This window comes from Lepidothrix coronata, unplaced genomic scaffold (genome assembly GCF_001604755.1).
Source record: "Lepidothrix coronata isolate B3197 unplaced genomic scaffold, Lepidothrix_coronata-1.0 Scaffold41, whole genome shotgun sequence".
NCBI lineage: Eukaryota > Metazoa > Chordata > Aves > Passeriformes > Pipridae > Lepidothrix > Lepidothrix coronata.
The window spans coordinates 2,846,887-2,859,997 of NW_016690221.1; positions in this window are offsets into that span (position 1 = coordinate 2,846,887).

The following is a 13,111-nucleotide window of genomic DNA, read 5'->3' on the forward strand; positions in this document are numbered from 1 at the left end:
GAAGACAAGACTGGGTTGCTGGGCTAAGCTATACACTCTCTAAGCATTGGGTAGGCAGTCTAACAATATCAGAAATAATTTTCACAGCTTCAGATGATTTTCAGAGCTTCATTTCTTCAGTTACTCTGAAAATCCTGGTCTTGCAACCCCATGTGGGAATGCTTTCAGGGAGCCAGTTTGTTTCCTCAATGGAGATGGTGACTGTCACACAGAGAACTGAGAAACAGAGTAAACAATGTCCCAATAAAAAGTAGTCCCAAACACCAGAGAAAAGCATTTTAATATATCACTCCCTGAGAAGTAGGAGAGGTGAGATTCAGCTGGTCTGCTTTTTAGAGAGAAAATCCCAAACCTTCTCTAAAGTATGTGTTGAACTTTTGAAAGTCTTCCACTTCCCCCTCCTCCTTGCCCATCTCTACAATAAGTACAATTTTTAGACAAGGCAGGTCTTTGTGCTCCAAATTTAATACATAGTTTTTGACCCATAGAGTGATAAGCTGGAAAATAATTGGCTGGATTTTCCCCAGTGTTGAAGAACGCCTTTCAGATTGACTTGGGAACTTGCCTATTCTCGTCTGCCCACCTGGCTTTCACTTTGATATCCCTCACATTATCATAACTTTTATTGTGTTTTCATGTCAGTCAAGCCTTCTTCACTAAATTAGTTTCATTTGTACATCCTCTCCTGCTATTTGGTCTCATCATCATCTAAGATTTAAGGTGAAAAAGTTTCTTCTATTTGACAGGGTGGGAGGTGGAAATTACTATGTGAGCAGTAAACTACAGGTTATGTAAATAATATGTCATTGTATATCACCCAGTGGAGCCTTAAATCAATTAATTAGTTTGTATAAAGCTTTTGTCTGCTTTTTAACTGCACCATACCCAAGTTGATTGCACGTTTGCTCCAAGTTCGTTGTTTTGTTTTCTTTCTTTATGTCATCAACTTTCAGGATTCTTATATAGTTACTCTGTGTGTGTTTCTAAAGACTGTTTTTCTTTCTTTGGAGGCTTGGTTTATATTTTTTTCCCTCCACTTCTCAACACATCCCTAGCCCGAGGCAGAAGTGTGCATTTTGTTCACGAAAGGTAGACACAGAGATATTCTTCCCTGTGCATGGAGTGAAAGGCAAGCTGAGATATTCTGGATTAATGAAAAAGGTACTGAAAAGCAGCTGATTGATTCAGAGTGAGCCATTCACTTGCTTTCATGCTGGTTCATAGCAAGAAAAAAAAATCTATAGACTGAAGTGTACTGTACAGATAATTTATCCTAATGCCAAGGATCCTACCACCCTTTTCACAGGCTAAGTTTTCTTTTACAGGCATGCCAGGAAAGGTTGCCTTTTGGTTGAAATTGAGGAGATTATGGTAACTCAGGTGAACTTTGTTTTGGAAGAGGACAGAATTGATGCAATAATATATTTTTTTACAGTCTTTAGTGAAAAACTTAAGAAGTTACTAGTGTGGGGAAACAAGGAAGAGAAAGACATTTTGTTACATTGTCAGTAACTGTCCATGCTGAAATACTGGTCTAGCCTGACTGCAAAGCCAAAACAGACATTGCTTTGATATGATGATTGATTTTATTATTCCAGCTGAGATTTTTTTCTCTTTCATTTTTCTGCAGATCTCCTCTGCTCAGTGAATCAGGAACTGTACAAAAGCCCTTTACAATGCAGACTTGATGTATAACAATATTAAGCAAGAAAATATTCAAACAGCCATGAAACAGCCATCAAAAGTGCTGTTCCTTGTTTCAATCCCTGCAAGAAATCAAAACCTTTCAAGCAGAGCCAGATTTTAACGAAGGGTGGCTGTTTAAAGCAGAGTTGCCAAAAGCCTTGGCTGTGCCTGGACTTTTATTTTAAGTATTTGTACCATTAAATATTAATATAGGTCAAATAACTGATCCCCCTGAGCAGATGAAATCTGCACAATGAAAACAAACACACTGTAAAACATGAGCCAATGTTACCCACAATGTTACTGCATAAATATGCAAATATAGACCCCGATTTCCCTGAACAAGTTTTCTTATTGACGTTATGGGAGAATGAGAAGGAAAATATAAAAATTAAATAATAGTCACAGCACTGAAACTTTTAAGAGCTGATCCAAGGCTCATTGACTCAAGGGAGCTTTGCCTCTACTACCTTAAAGAGCTGCAGTGCTGCAGAACCTGAAACACACCCAGGGAAATCACAACGTGGTGCCACACAGACAAGGCAATGTCACATTTGACAGCAGATGTGTCCTTAAGGACTTATTGCTGTAGGAATTAAAAAGAAAAATGTGGAGTGGATCTGCTCATTTTTTACTGGTATCTCCTGCAAAATTTTACAACAGGCTCCCAATTTTTGCAGCAGTCCTGTCTGCAGCTGGGCCCAGCCAGGCAGGCTCTGCACGTCGCTGTTGGAGCAGGAATTGGGGTTTTGCACCTTGGACAGCTGGTGATGATGAGAAATATGGGAGATCCTACAAGAATGCGTGAGCTGTCTTAGGTCAGGGACCTTGGTGTGGTCCAGGCAAGATGTACTCTTTGTCCAGCTCATAGTTAACATTTTGAGGAGTATTGATGAAGAGCATGCAATAAAATTGAAAAGGAGGAGAAGTACATAGCAAGGATGGAAACTGAGAGTCCATTGAATTGATCAGTTTGTATACAGCCTCTAATACTATTCTAGAGGGGCAGCCAGGGGAAGCCTTTGCCCTTGATCCTTTGATCTCCATTTGTCCCAGTCTTCACAGCTGGCAGAAGCTGCAGTTGGGTTTGTGCATTCAGCAGCAGCCTGTGTGCTTGAGGCCTGGCTGCTCTGGGATGTGTGAGCACTAGGAAGTGCTTTGGGTTTGAACTGGATACGGCAAAAACTTAAAGAAGCTGTAAAAATACCCCGGGCCAACTTCTGATCCCTGTTACTTCTCAGCAAATTAGGAATAACTATTAAAATTATGGCACTGGCATTGCAAAGTTATACATTAAAAATAATGAGTGAAGTTACAAGAGCACTTAAAATAATAGTTTAAATTATGCTTAGTAATAATTTTTACTTAATTCAAAGTTTTAAGGTTTTCTTTTAAAAATTAGAAAGTGTGAATCCTCTCTAATCCTGTGCTTCCAGCACCTGAAGAGTTAAGAATAATCCTGATACTGCAAAATTTAGAAACCTTCACACAGGGAAATATTGATTCCTGTAGCCAGAGTATTCTGACAACCCACACAACAATGGATGTAAAATCCAATTTTAAATTTTAAAAATTAACAGATCCATGACCTAAGCTGATTTCTGCCATTTTTTTGCTTCCACCGTGTTTGGGAACAAATTATACAGGAGGACATATATTTACTTTAAAGAGGTAGAAACTAGATTTTCAGCTTTCTACAATGCAGTTTTGAATTGCTCCCACTCAGTAAATAAAATCAAATCCATAGAAATATTTCCTTCAGAAAAAGAACTTCAGGTTTCTCCAAATATTTAAAATATTAGGTAGAAATATTTAAAATATTAGGTAAAAATATTGGCATTAAAAAGCAATTATTTTATTTTGAAAACAAGTTCTTAAAAAAAATCTAAATGTTCAAGAAAAGTCTGTATGATAGGAACTTTCCATTTAATTTAATTTCTCATATAGTCTCTCCACTCTATTGAAATCTGTATTTAAAGAAATTTTCTAATTTCTTGCATTTTGAGTAAAAAATTTAATCAGGTTTTCTAATTATGTGCATCATTCTGGAGGCTGCTTCTTAAAATCTAACCCAAACAGTCCAAAATATTCACATTAGTGTGCTGACAAAGCAAGCCTGGCTTAAACCCAAGTGCTCAGCCCTTCCAGAGCACACTGATTGGAGTCATAACCATCCAGCTAAATGGAAGCTGGTAATTAAAAATATGCAAAATGGTTTGGAAATAATGTGGATCTCTCTGAATGTGGATTTTGAATATGGGTGTCTCTCACATGGGTAAAGTGGATAATTGCCTGCCTATCCTGCTTCTATTCATTGCAAATAATTGAGTTGTTGTCAAACACTTCTAACACTGCCTATCATAATAAATATGAGAAGACAGAGGGGCTCTTTGAATAATCTCATTTTTGTGGCTGAGGAAGCTGTTTCTTTTGTGCTTGCCTGGGGAATGGCATAGCAACAGGAAATGAGAGCAGCAGAAAGAATGGAGAAAGCACTGCAGACTTTGCTTTATTTCTTTATTTCATATCTCTACATTGCATCTAAGACTCCAGTCCCACACCTGTGTTTCTCCAGGGACTTCTTTCATGCAAAAGCCCATGGTTTATGCATATTATAGGAGTGGTAGGATGAGCCTGGTGCATGGGGACAGCAGGGTGGGGACCAGGGATGCCAGACATACATGGGGAGCTTTGCAGAGGTCCCCAGCTGAGGCGTCTGTAAGTCATGGGGTGCTTGCCAGAGAAGTGGGGAATCTTTGGGTAACGATTGAACAAACACCTACACAGCACAATCAGGCTGCAAAATGTCACCAATGTGACTGAAAGCCCATCAGAAAACCTGCTTGTATGTGGCAAACCAGCCTAGCTGTGTGGAGGGGGTGTTGTTATCTCCAAGCAAGCTCATGTGCTGCTCTGGGCTTTGCTCTGATCCTTGGGTGCTGCAGAAGGACTCAGGTGACACTTTTCATTGCCGTGGCTCCCTTCTCTTACAGACCAGCACGGCTTTGCTTCTCAACAGCCTGTCCCGAAACACCTCCCTCTGCACATCCTTCCACCACGGTGCTGCTTCAGCAGCATTTCCTAAGCCCCGTTTCCCACACTGTCACAGCTCTCCATATGCTACTGCAACTCCCTTTCCCCCAGCTTTTAATCTTTTCCTTCCTACAACGGGAGTATTCCCTGCTGGTTTCAACAATCCCCTTGCACTTTCCATCATGGTGCTGCTTTGGGGGGTGGTTATTGTGTTTTGCACGCTTGGGTTTCTGCACAGAGGGTGTGGGTTGGGTGGCTGGAGCACTGAAAACGTGACAGTGACACTCCCAGAGAGCTGAAGAAGACAGGTGGATTTTTTTCACCTCTGAATCTCGCTGGCACACAGTGTGGGTGCACAACCCCATGTCTGCTCCCCAAAGAAACACTGACCTCCCCCCAGCTCTTTCTTATTCACGTTTGAATTTCAGTTTTGCTCTGAGGTGTCTCCTCTCCAGCCTCTCTCAGTCTCTTTCATACAGTTTCTGAAATGAAAGTGCAGGCTGAGCCAGAGGAACAGCCACGGAGAGAATCACTCTCACATCTCCATCCTCAAGGTTTTGCTGAGGATCAGGATCCTGCCTGGAGTATTTCTGGATGCACCGTGATGAGTTTCTCAAAAATTCCCTTTCACCTTTAGGGCCCTGACATTTCTGCTCCCACCTTTAATGTAAAGCAGAGCTTAACCCAGAGATGCTGCAGCAGAAAACTGTTGCACTTTGCAGCAACCAGAGCAAACCTTTGATACCTGGAGGCTGATTCAGCTGTCCCCTTCAAAGGGCTCTCACCATCAGACGAGCTTTTGCCACAGTAATAATGCAGCAGTCTGAGGGCCCAGAGATGGTTTTGTCTGTGCAGCATCACTTTTGTAGAGAATAAGATGCACTTGGGACCTATTACGGTCCCTGGCAATTAGACAGAGTGCAGCATCTCCAAAATGCCATTGTCCATGCAAATTAATTAATGCTGTACTCCTGAGACAAGGATTGTCAGCAATGGCAGTGCTGGAGGCAGCTGACCTAGCTGAGTGTGTCGGCAGCCTGGGGCTGCTGGGGAGAGGAAGGGGGTGCTGGGGCCACCTTTCACCTGGGCAATTCCATTCCTGGAGGCCAAGTGGCTTCCAGAGGCCACACATCAAGTGCCGGGCACTGTCGTCCCTGGAGCTCAACCAATGCCTGGCTGAAGGCAACAGGCCACAATATCCCTTTCCATACTGTAATTGTTGGTGTGTTTTAATAAATTCCTCCAGGGACACGTGCCATATAAAACGTGTAAGTCAAGCAAACAGGAAAGCAGATCAGCTTTACACTGTCATTTATATTGGAAGAGTAGGCATGTTAAATCCCCTTTTCCACAAATCCCTTTCAATAAATCAGTTTTGGAGCAATGCAGCTGTTTGTCAGGTGCTTTACTGGTGCTGTGCTCTCAATGACTCTGTGTGCTAAGAGATGTTCTTGAAAGTTATGCTAACATAGTCCAAGCAGTTTTTGAAAAAAAGGGAGTGTGTCCAAACAGCTGGAGTGAATGAGTTCATTCTATATATCAGGGAAATGCACAGCAGGCAAAGGGTGGCCAAAATTATAGGCCAGGTACTTTCAGAATGTTCTTGGCTGGCTCCACAAGCAGGTGTAAATCTGCTGGATGCATTAGAAGCCAGTGCAATTCAGATGCAAAGTGAGAGCCTTTGAGTAGTCCTGGAAGAGACATCCTGGAATAGAGGAAAGCCTGGCTCCTGCTCATTAAAATAGCTGTGCCTGGGAGCTTGTTGGCTACACCTGCTCTGTAGGAGTAAGGTCAGTGCTTTCTGCAGGGCACTGGGTTGGGAACTGTCTTCTGAAGGCAGGTATAATGCTCAGAGGCACACCCCAAATATACACAAGGTATCCTGGCCACTGGCTGTAATTAATTTCATGGAGTAAAAGGACTATGAGGAAAGCATAAAATGGAGGTGATGAGAAAATTGGGTAGCTGACTGTTGGCAAAATATCTTTCACTGGCTCTGTTCTAATGAATAACCCATGGTGGCTGCTGAGCTGGAAGGCCCCATCCCTTTCCACTGCCTTCACTCACCTTAGTTTTGCAGGACTTATCTTCTCACATGGGAGAGCAGAGTCCCAGGATTTTATCTTGGCTACAAATGATGTGGGAACATTATTAGCCCCTGTTAATATTCTTCAGGGCAAAATACTTTTGTTACTGATTCATTTCCACTGCCCTCCAACTTGGCTTAAAAGTGTTCGAGCAAGGGGAAGAAGGACCCAAAGCACCCTGGCTAAATCTTGTGGGATTTTGGTAAAATTTGGTTTTCTTTACTCATTTTTGAACCTTAAAGATCTGCATTGCATTCAGTCATGTAACTATACGAATTAAAAACTCGACTTGGCAAAAATCACCCCGGAGTCCTTTGTTGGCGCCTTTCCTGGAATGCCAGCTGTTCCAGAGAAGCAGAGGCCAGGCTCTGCTGATTTCCCTAGCCTTGCAGATACCTGCTCCAGATTTTGGGTTTTTTTAAGAAATAATTTAACACACAGGTGGGTTTGGGATTGAAAGTCACTGTTTTTTTGTGGATTGCCAAGACTGATGTGACATCAGGTTCAGATCCAACTGCTATCATCAGGGAACTGAATTCCAGTTTTAGGAAAGGATGCAGTTTGAAGTCCATCTCTGAATTCAGTGACAGGTATTTTAGGACAGGAATAAACCCAAGAACTGTTTTCTTCTGAACTGCAGTTCAAACGAACTAAGTTCTGTATGATGAATGGTGATTAACACAACTGATTTTATTATGACAAAAAAACCCTAAAAAACAGCGATGGGAAGTGCCAGCATCAAAGCCTGTGAACATTTTCTATGTTTGCGTGTTGGAAGTTATATATATATATTTAAATGTTAGACATTTAAAGGTTTTGCAGATTCCTGATGTAGAGCAGAACATAGTGAGTTGCTTTGGATTCATGGGGCCACACTCCCACATAATGCCACTATACATTAATTGGCTGCATCACCAATACCTCTGCCTGAAAGTTGTATTTTTGCTTCCCTGTAATGCACTTGGAATTACTGGGACATGCTGAGTGATTCCCTTTACTGAAAGCTTCTATCACGTAACATATATGCAAGAAAATCAGCCCTAAGTGAGAGAGAGGTTAATGGGGGAGCATGAGAGATAACAGTGATAAATTGAGAGAGGGAAGGTTCCAACTAACAAAAGAGTTGAGAAAAGATAATAATTCACCATGAGAGGCCTGTCCACATCAGAAGAAGTTTCCCAGAGAGGCTGCATTTGGAGTGTTGGGATAGACAAAGCCTTGGGCAACCTGGGCTGAATTCAGCGTTGTTCCTGCTCTGAGTAGGAGACTGCACCAGAAATCTGCTGATGTCCTTTCCAATCTGAACTGCTCTATCCCTCTGTGAGAAGGCTGTGAGGCTGCTGAGACATGAAATAACCACTCAAATCCTCTCCCTATTTTTTTATCTTCTCTTCCCAATTTATCACTCTAAATTAAAAGTGCTGATGGGCTGCATTTGGCAGAATAATAGGCAAGCAACATAGGTTGCAATCTAAATATTTGATTCTGCCATCATTTTATTGCTGTTGAATGAAGATGTGGGTGAATTCCAGCAGGGAATTTACAATCTACCTCTGTGTTAGTAATTACTGATTTTATTTCTAGGTATCCTACAGCTGAGTACTGTAGTTTCACATTGATATAAGGTTTCCATCTTTCCTTGAGAGCTAATTGTGTAACATGCAAACAAGAAACCAGCCACAAAAACATGGAAATTCCCAGGTCTTCATTTCCTCTCTATTGTTCGAAATTCTGTTGAAAAGGTGGGGTTGGGTGGACACAGCTGGGACAGGATCAAGGGGTTTTGAAGTCAACACACAAATTAAAAAAAGGTCAGTCAGCAAGACCTTGATTCTGAGTGTCACAGTACAAAGTGTTGGGGGAAGAGGATGCACAAATTTCAGTCTGTCTGTTTACTGTGTTTATGCAAAAGCCCTCTGCCACACACCAGCAGAACTGATCAGGGTGAGGGCATTTCATGCCAGTGAGCAAAGATGGCCATGCTGAAGGCAGAGCCATTGCCCTCATCCACTTCTTCAGAAAGGCTTTGACATAATAGGTTTTAAAAGGAGGGAAATTTCTGTCGGTCCAGACCAAGCAAATGCTTTGCAGTGCTTGCTGTCTATGCCTCACAGGTAAGAATCCTTCCTTCAGTATGCAGCACTGTCAGCACAACCAAAATGGCAAGAAGATACCATGAGAAGTGCAGCAAAATGGCATGAAATTCTTTTTTCGTTCCTCAGGATATTTCTTCCCACTGAATCTATCTACCACTTTTAAAATGACATTATGATTTCAATGAGTTCTTTCTTGCCTTTGGGGTTATTCTGGGTAGAAAGGCAGGTAAGATTTAAAGAGGAGGTCCCTGATGTTGAAAAAAGGAAGGTTTTCAAATGTATAATCCACTCGAGCATCCTGGTGCAGCCGAAGGGATTCACCAGGTCTCCCTCCTAATGCTGTGTCAAGGAGAGCATCAAGCTCAGAAAGGTGACCCACCCCAGAGGCACTTTAGGCAGACTTCTGCAAATAGAGACTAGCTTGGACACATAGTGTGACACACAGCCAAAAAGTAGCTGGTCCCTGCAGAGCCCTAGTGCTGTCCCAGATAAAAACCCAGGCCAGGTTCCTCCCCGAGCGCCTGCTCTGCTCCGCTGCCACCCCCCACGGCTCCAGCAGAAGTGCTGCTCTCTGAGGCCAGCTTTGTGTTGTGCTTGGCACGCAATAAGGCCCTGAAAATAATCTCTTGTATTAGCTGAAACCCTCTCATGCCAACTTCGTGATCCCTCTGACATATTTGCTGCCAGCTTTTGGTGTCAGCGTGTTGGCCCGTGTCTCAAAGCAGTTACATTTTTAATGCTGCACAATGCGTACCTTCTCTCCGTACATCCCTCTCCTGTGGATGAGCAGGACTTGGGGAATTTGGCTGGATCATTGTTTTCCCCAGTAAAGGCTGGGGACTGATGGAGAAAATGATCTGTGGTCCCCCACAGGGTGTACCAAAATGGCATGTGCTAAGCCCCATTCTGATTTCTAAAATGCTGGATAACTGCCAGCGTCCCTGCTCCTCCAGCCCCATACAAAGTCTTTGGGACTGTCAGTTCTCCAAGGCCTTATTTGAACAATTCACTGAAGAACTGGAAGGGATAAGGTGATCTAAAACCACAGTGAAATTCTCCAAAAAACCCAGTAAGATTATTGCTGGATTTTACCATATTAATAAATAACTCCAGTCCGCAGAAAAATAGTATCAAAGCATTGTAGAAAATTGAACAGCCATCCTTATAAAAAATAACCTTGTAATCACAATCAGCTAAGCACATCTTGAAGTAAAACATGAGTAGGTGTAGGAAATCGAATGTTTTAATGTCCTCCTGTAACCTTCTTCTCTCAGGGGCCAATTTTCACTTCACCTTTAGAGCAGCCAGGCATTTTGCCTAGTTGGGTTTAGCTGGGCATTAACAGAAGCCCAGGCAGGAATCCAGTGTGGACCAGGAAAAAAAGGCCCTTTAGTTGTTGAAAAGTAGAAACTGGTTCCAATCCTGTGATGGAGAACGATTGCAAGGCAGTTGGTGAGATCAGTCTTGCTTTGTCTTGCAGAGCTTTAGTGACCACTGTGCTGTGCCAGGCAGTCTGGGACCTGAGGTATAGAGACAATTGCTGAAAGAACAAGTTTTGTAATAACAAGACCAAAACTCAAAGCAACAAAGGGATAAAACATCACAATGGAGAAAAACAGAAGGTGGCCACAGCTATGGCACGAAGTCATGAGGAGCATCAGTGACCACACAGCATTGGACATGCACCCACAGAGCAATCCAAGCCAGTCATCAGATGGAAAATGAAACAGCACCTGTGTTTTTCTTTAGCTCAGACTGCCTTCTTGTATTTGAGTCTATCACTGAGTATTTTGCTGCAATGGATTAAATATCTCAGGTGGCATTTCACTGATACAAAAAAAAAAACAGTGAAAGGTGTAGAGTGCTGGAAAAATTCTCCTTACTCAGCATCTCAGTGGTCCTTCACAGAACTGATATTTTTCTACCAAATACCATTCAGTCTCCTAAATTAAGAGATCAATCTCAATTTTGTTCCCAGATGGGGAAATTTTGGTATTTCCATTTTGTCTACACGCACGAAATAAAAGCAAATGGTAATTTATCTTTTGCGGACAAAATGAGTTTGGGTTCTTTCACTTTTCTTTTGGCATTCCTTCCTGTTGACAGCATGATTTGCACAAAATTACATTCCGTTGATAAAAATGTGCTGAAATGTCTTTCAGTTTCATTGACTGAATGATTTGCAGCAAGAGGTTTGACAAAATGCACGTTGTCGACGGAGTGAAATGGGGCGGGTGGAGGAAGGAATACATTTCAGACATATGGAGCGAGCAGTTACACACTCACTTGGTTTGTTAAAACCTCTGCTCAGAGTCTATTAAAAGAATTGTCTGGGATTCAGATAAGACAATAGTTACTTTGGAAAAATCTCATTTGCACAGATACATCTGGCAGTGGGGAGAGGCATAAAGAAATTTAACGGGTGCAGAATTTGACCAGAGATCATTGCAAGTGCTGTTCTGCTTCTTTAGATGTCTTTCTATCCAAATAAATTTCCTCCAAAGAGTTTACAGATTTCCTCATGCAGCTTTTAAGGGAATACTTGTACTGGAAATGAATGAGACAGGGAAAAGAAGTATGTTAAAATTTATGAAAACATCTGTTGGAAGCTCTGAGAAAGATGCTTTTGTTTTAATCATCTAAGCAAGACTGATGGATTTTATCAGAGTTAAGTACCAAAGAGTCCCAAATGTGCTCTTTATCCCAAAGGCGAAGCACTTAAGCATATGCCTAATTTTAAGCATGTGAATAATGGCCTCGTTGACTCCAATGGAAAACTCAAGTGCTACAAACTGAGTATGTTGGATTCTAAGATACTTTGGATTAGTGTTAAAATCGTGACCAAATTGTGCCAAAAAATAATCTTGAGAGTAACCTTACAAAAGTATTGCTGTTAGGACAAAGTGTTTTTGGTAAAATAAGAAGTCACATTAGGTATATGGATCTTATTTTGATATGGTCTAATACATTAGGATAGAAAGACAGTTACTGATAAAACAAGATAAATATTCATTTATTCAAGGAGATTGACTTGATAAGCTTTAAGTGCAGTAACACAGAGAGCATCAGCCTGGTGGGTAAGCAAAAATCTTGTTTGCAGGGATATTGCTTCACTTTATCCAAACTTGTTTGTTACACAATGTATTCACTGCTTTAAGTCAATTCTGCAAAGAACTTTAGCACCTTTTTTTTTTTTCTTAGCTGTTTTCTCACAGCAGCATCCTTTTGTTGAGCACCAAGTCTGGCTGTCAGTCAGAGAGGAGGAGGAAGAGCAAGAGTCAGATCTGTGCTTTCTTTCACAAGTGGTTCTGTAGGTGTGGTAATGAGCTGTGGCTTCTGCTGGGAAATTTGGGTTGTGGATTAAGTTGTAGACGGTGTTAAGTTTCCATCTCAATGTCCAGCTCATTTTTCTGTAAAGGTTGCTATGGGTATCAGAATGTGGTGCCAAAATACCTTAAGCCACTATTCCAATTATTCTTATTTCAGGATGTAAATGCCTTGATTCCACCCCCACACTAAAAATCCCACTGGCAGAAGCTGGATGAGGGGAATAAACAATCGTTTTTCATGTGCACATACTCAGTTCATTTCACTCTGCTGTCAAAATCGATTGCATTTTTCTGTTCAGACATCAAATGTACCAAACCAAAGGAAAAACCTGTGAAAAATGCTGCTTTCACGGGGACAAGCTCCTTGTGGTTGGATGAGCTGAGGCACTGCAGGAGCTGAGGAGCAAAGTGGGCTGTAGTTGATAGGTTGGAGGAAGAGAGAATACAGCATTCACCTCATATTAGAGTAGACTTTGGGTTACTCTGATGTTTGTGGTCCTAAAAGAGCTGATTTTCAGGAGTTGCAGTCTAACATAATGCTTAACCTGGAAGCTGGGGAATGAGCTGAGGCAGGACCAGTCATGCAAGGTAAAAGCATCTTCCTGGCACCTATCAACTCTTGTGTTCTGGTGAGGAGGCCAATGCTCATGGTCTTTTTCAGACAGGCATTAGCCAGGAGACCAAATTTATCATGTTTGACTCATTCTAAACACTTGCACCTGGTGGCTATTGATTCCTAATTTTGGAAAGCCTTAATATACATTGCACATGGCCCTTTTGAATGGAAATGCTGTTTAATGGCATTTAACAGTGAAAGAATCACAACTGGAAAACAAAATGTTTTACAGAAATTTCAGAAATTGCTTTTTTTTTTTTTTGG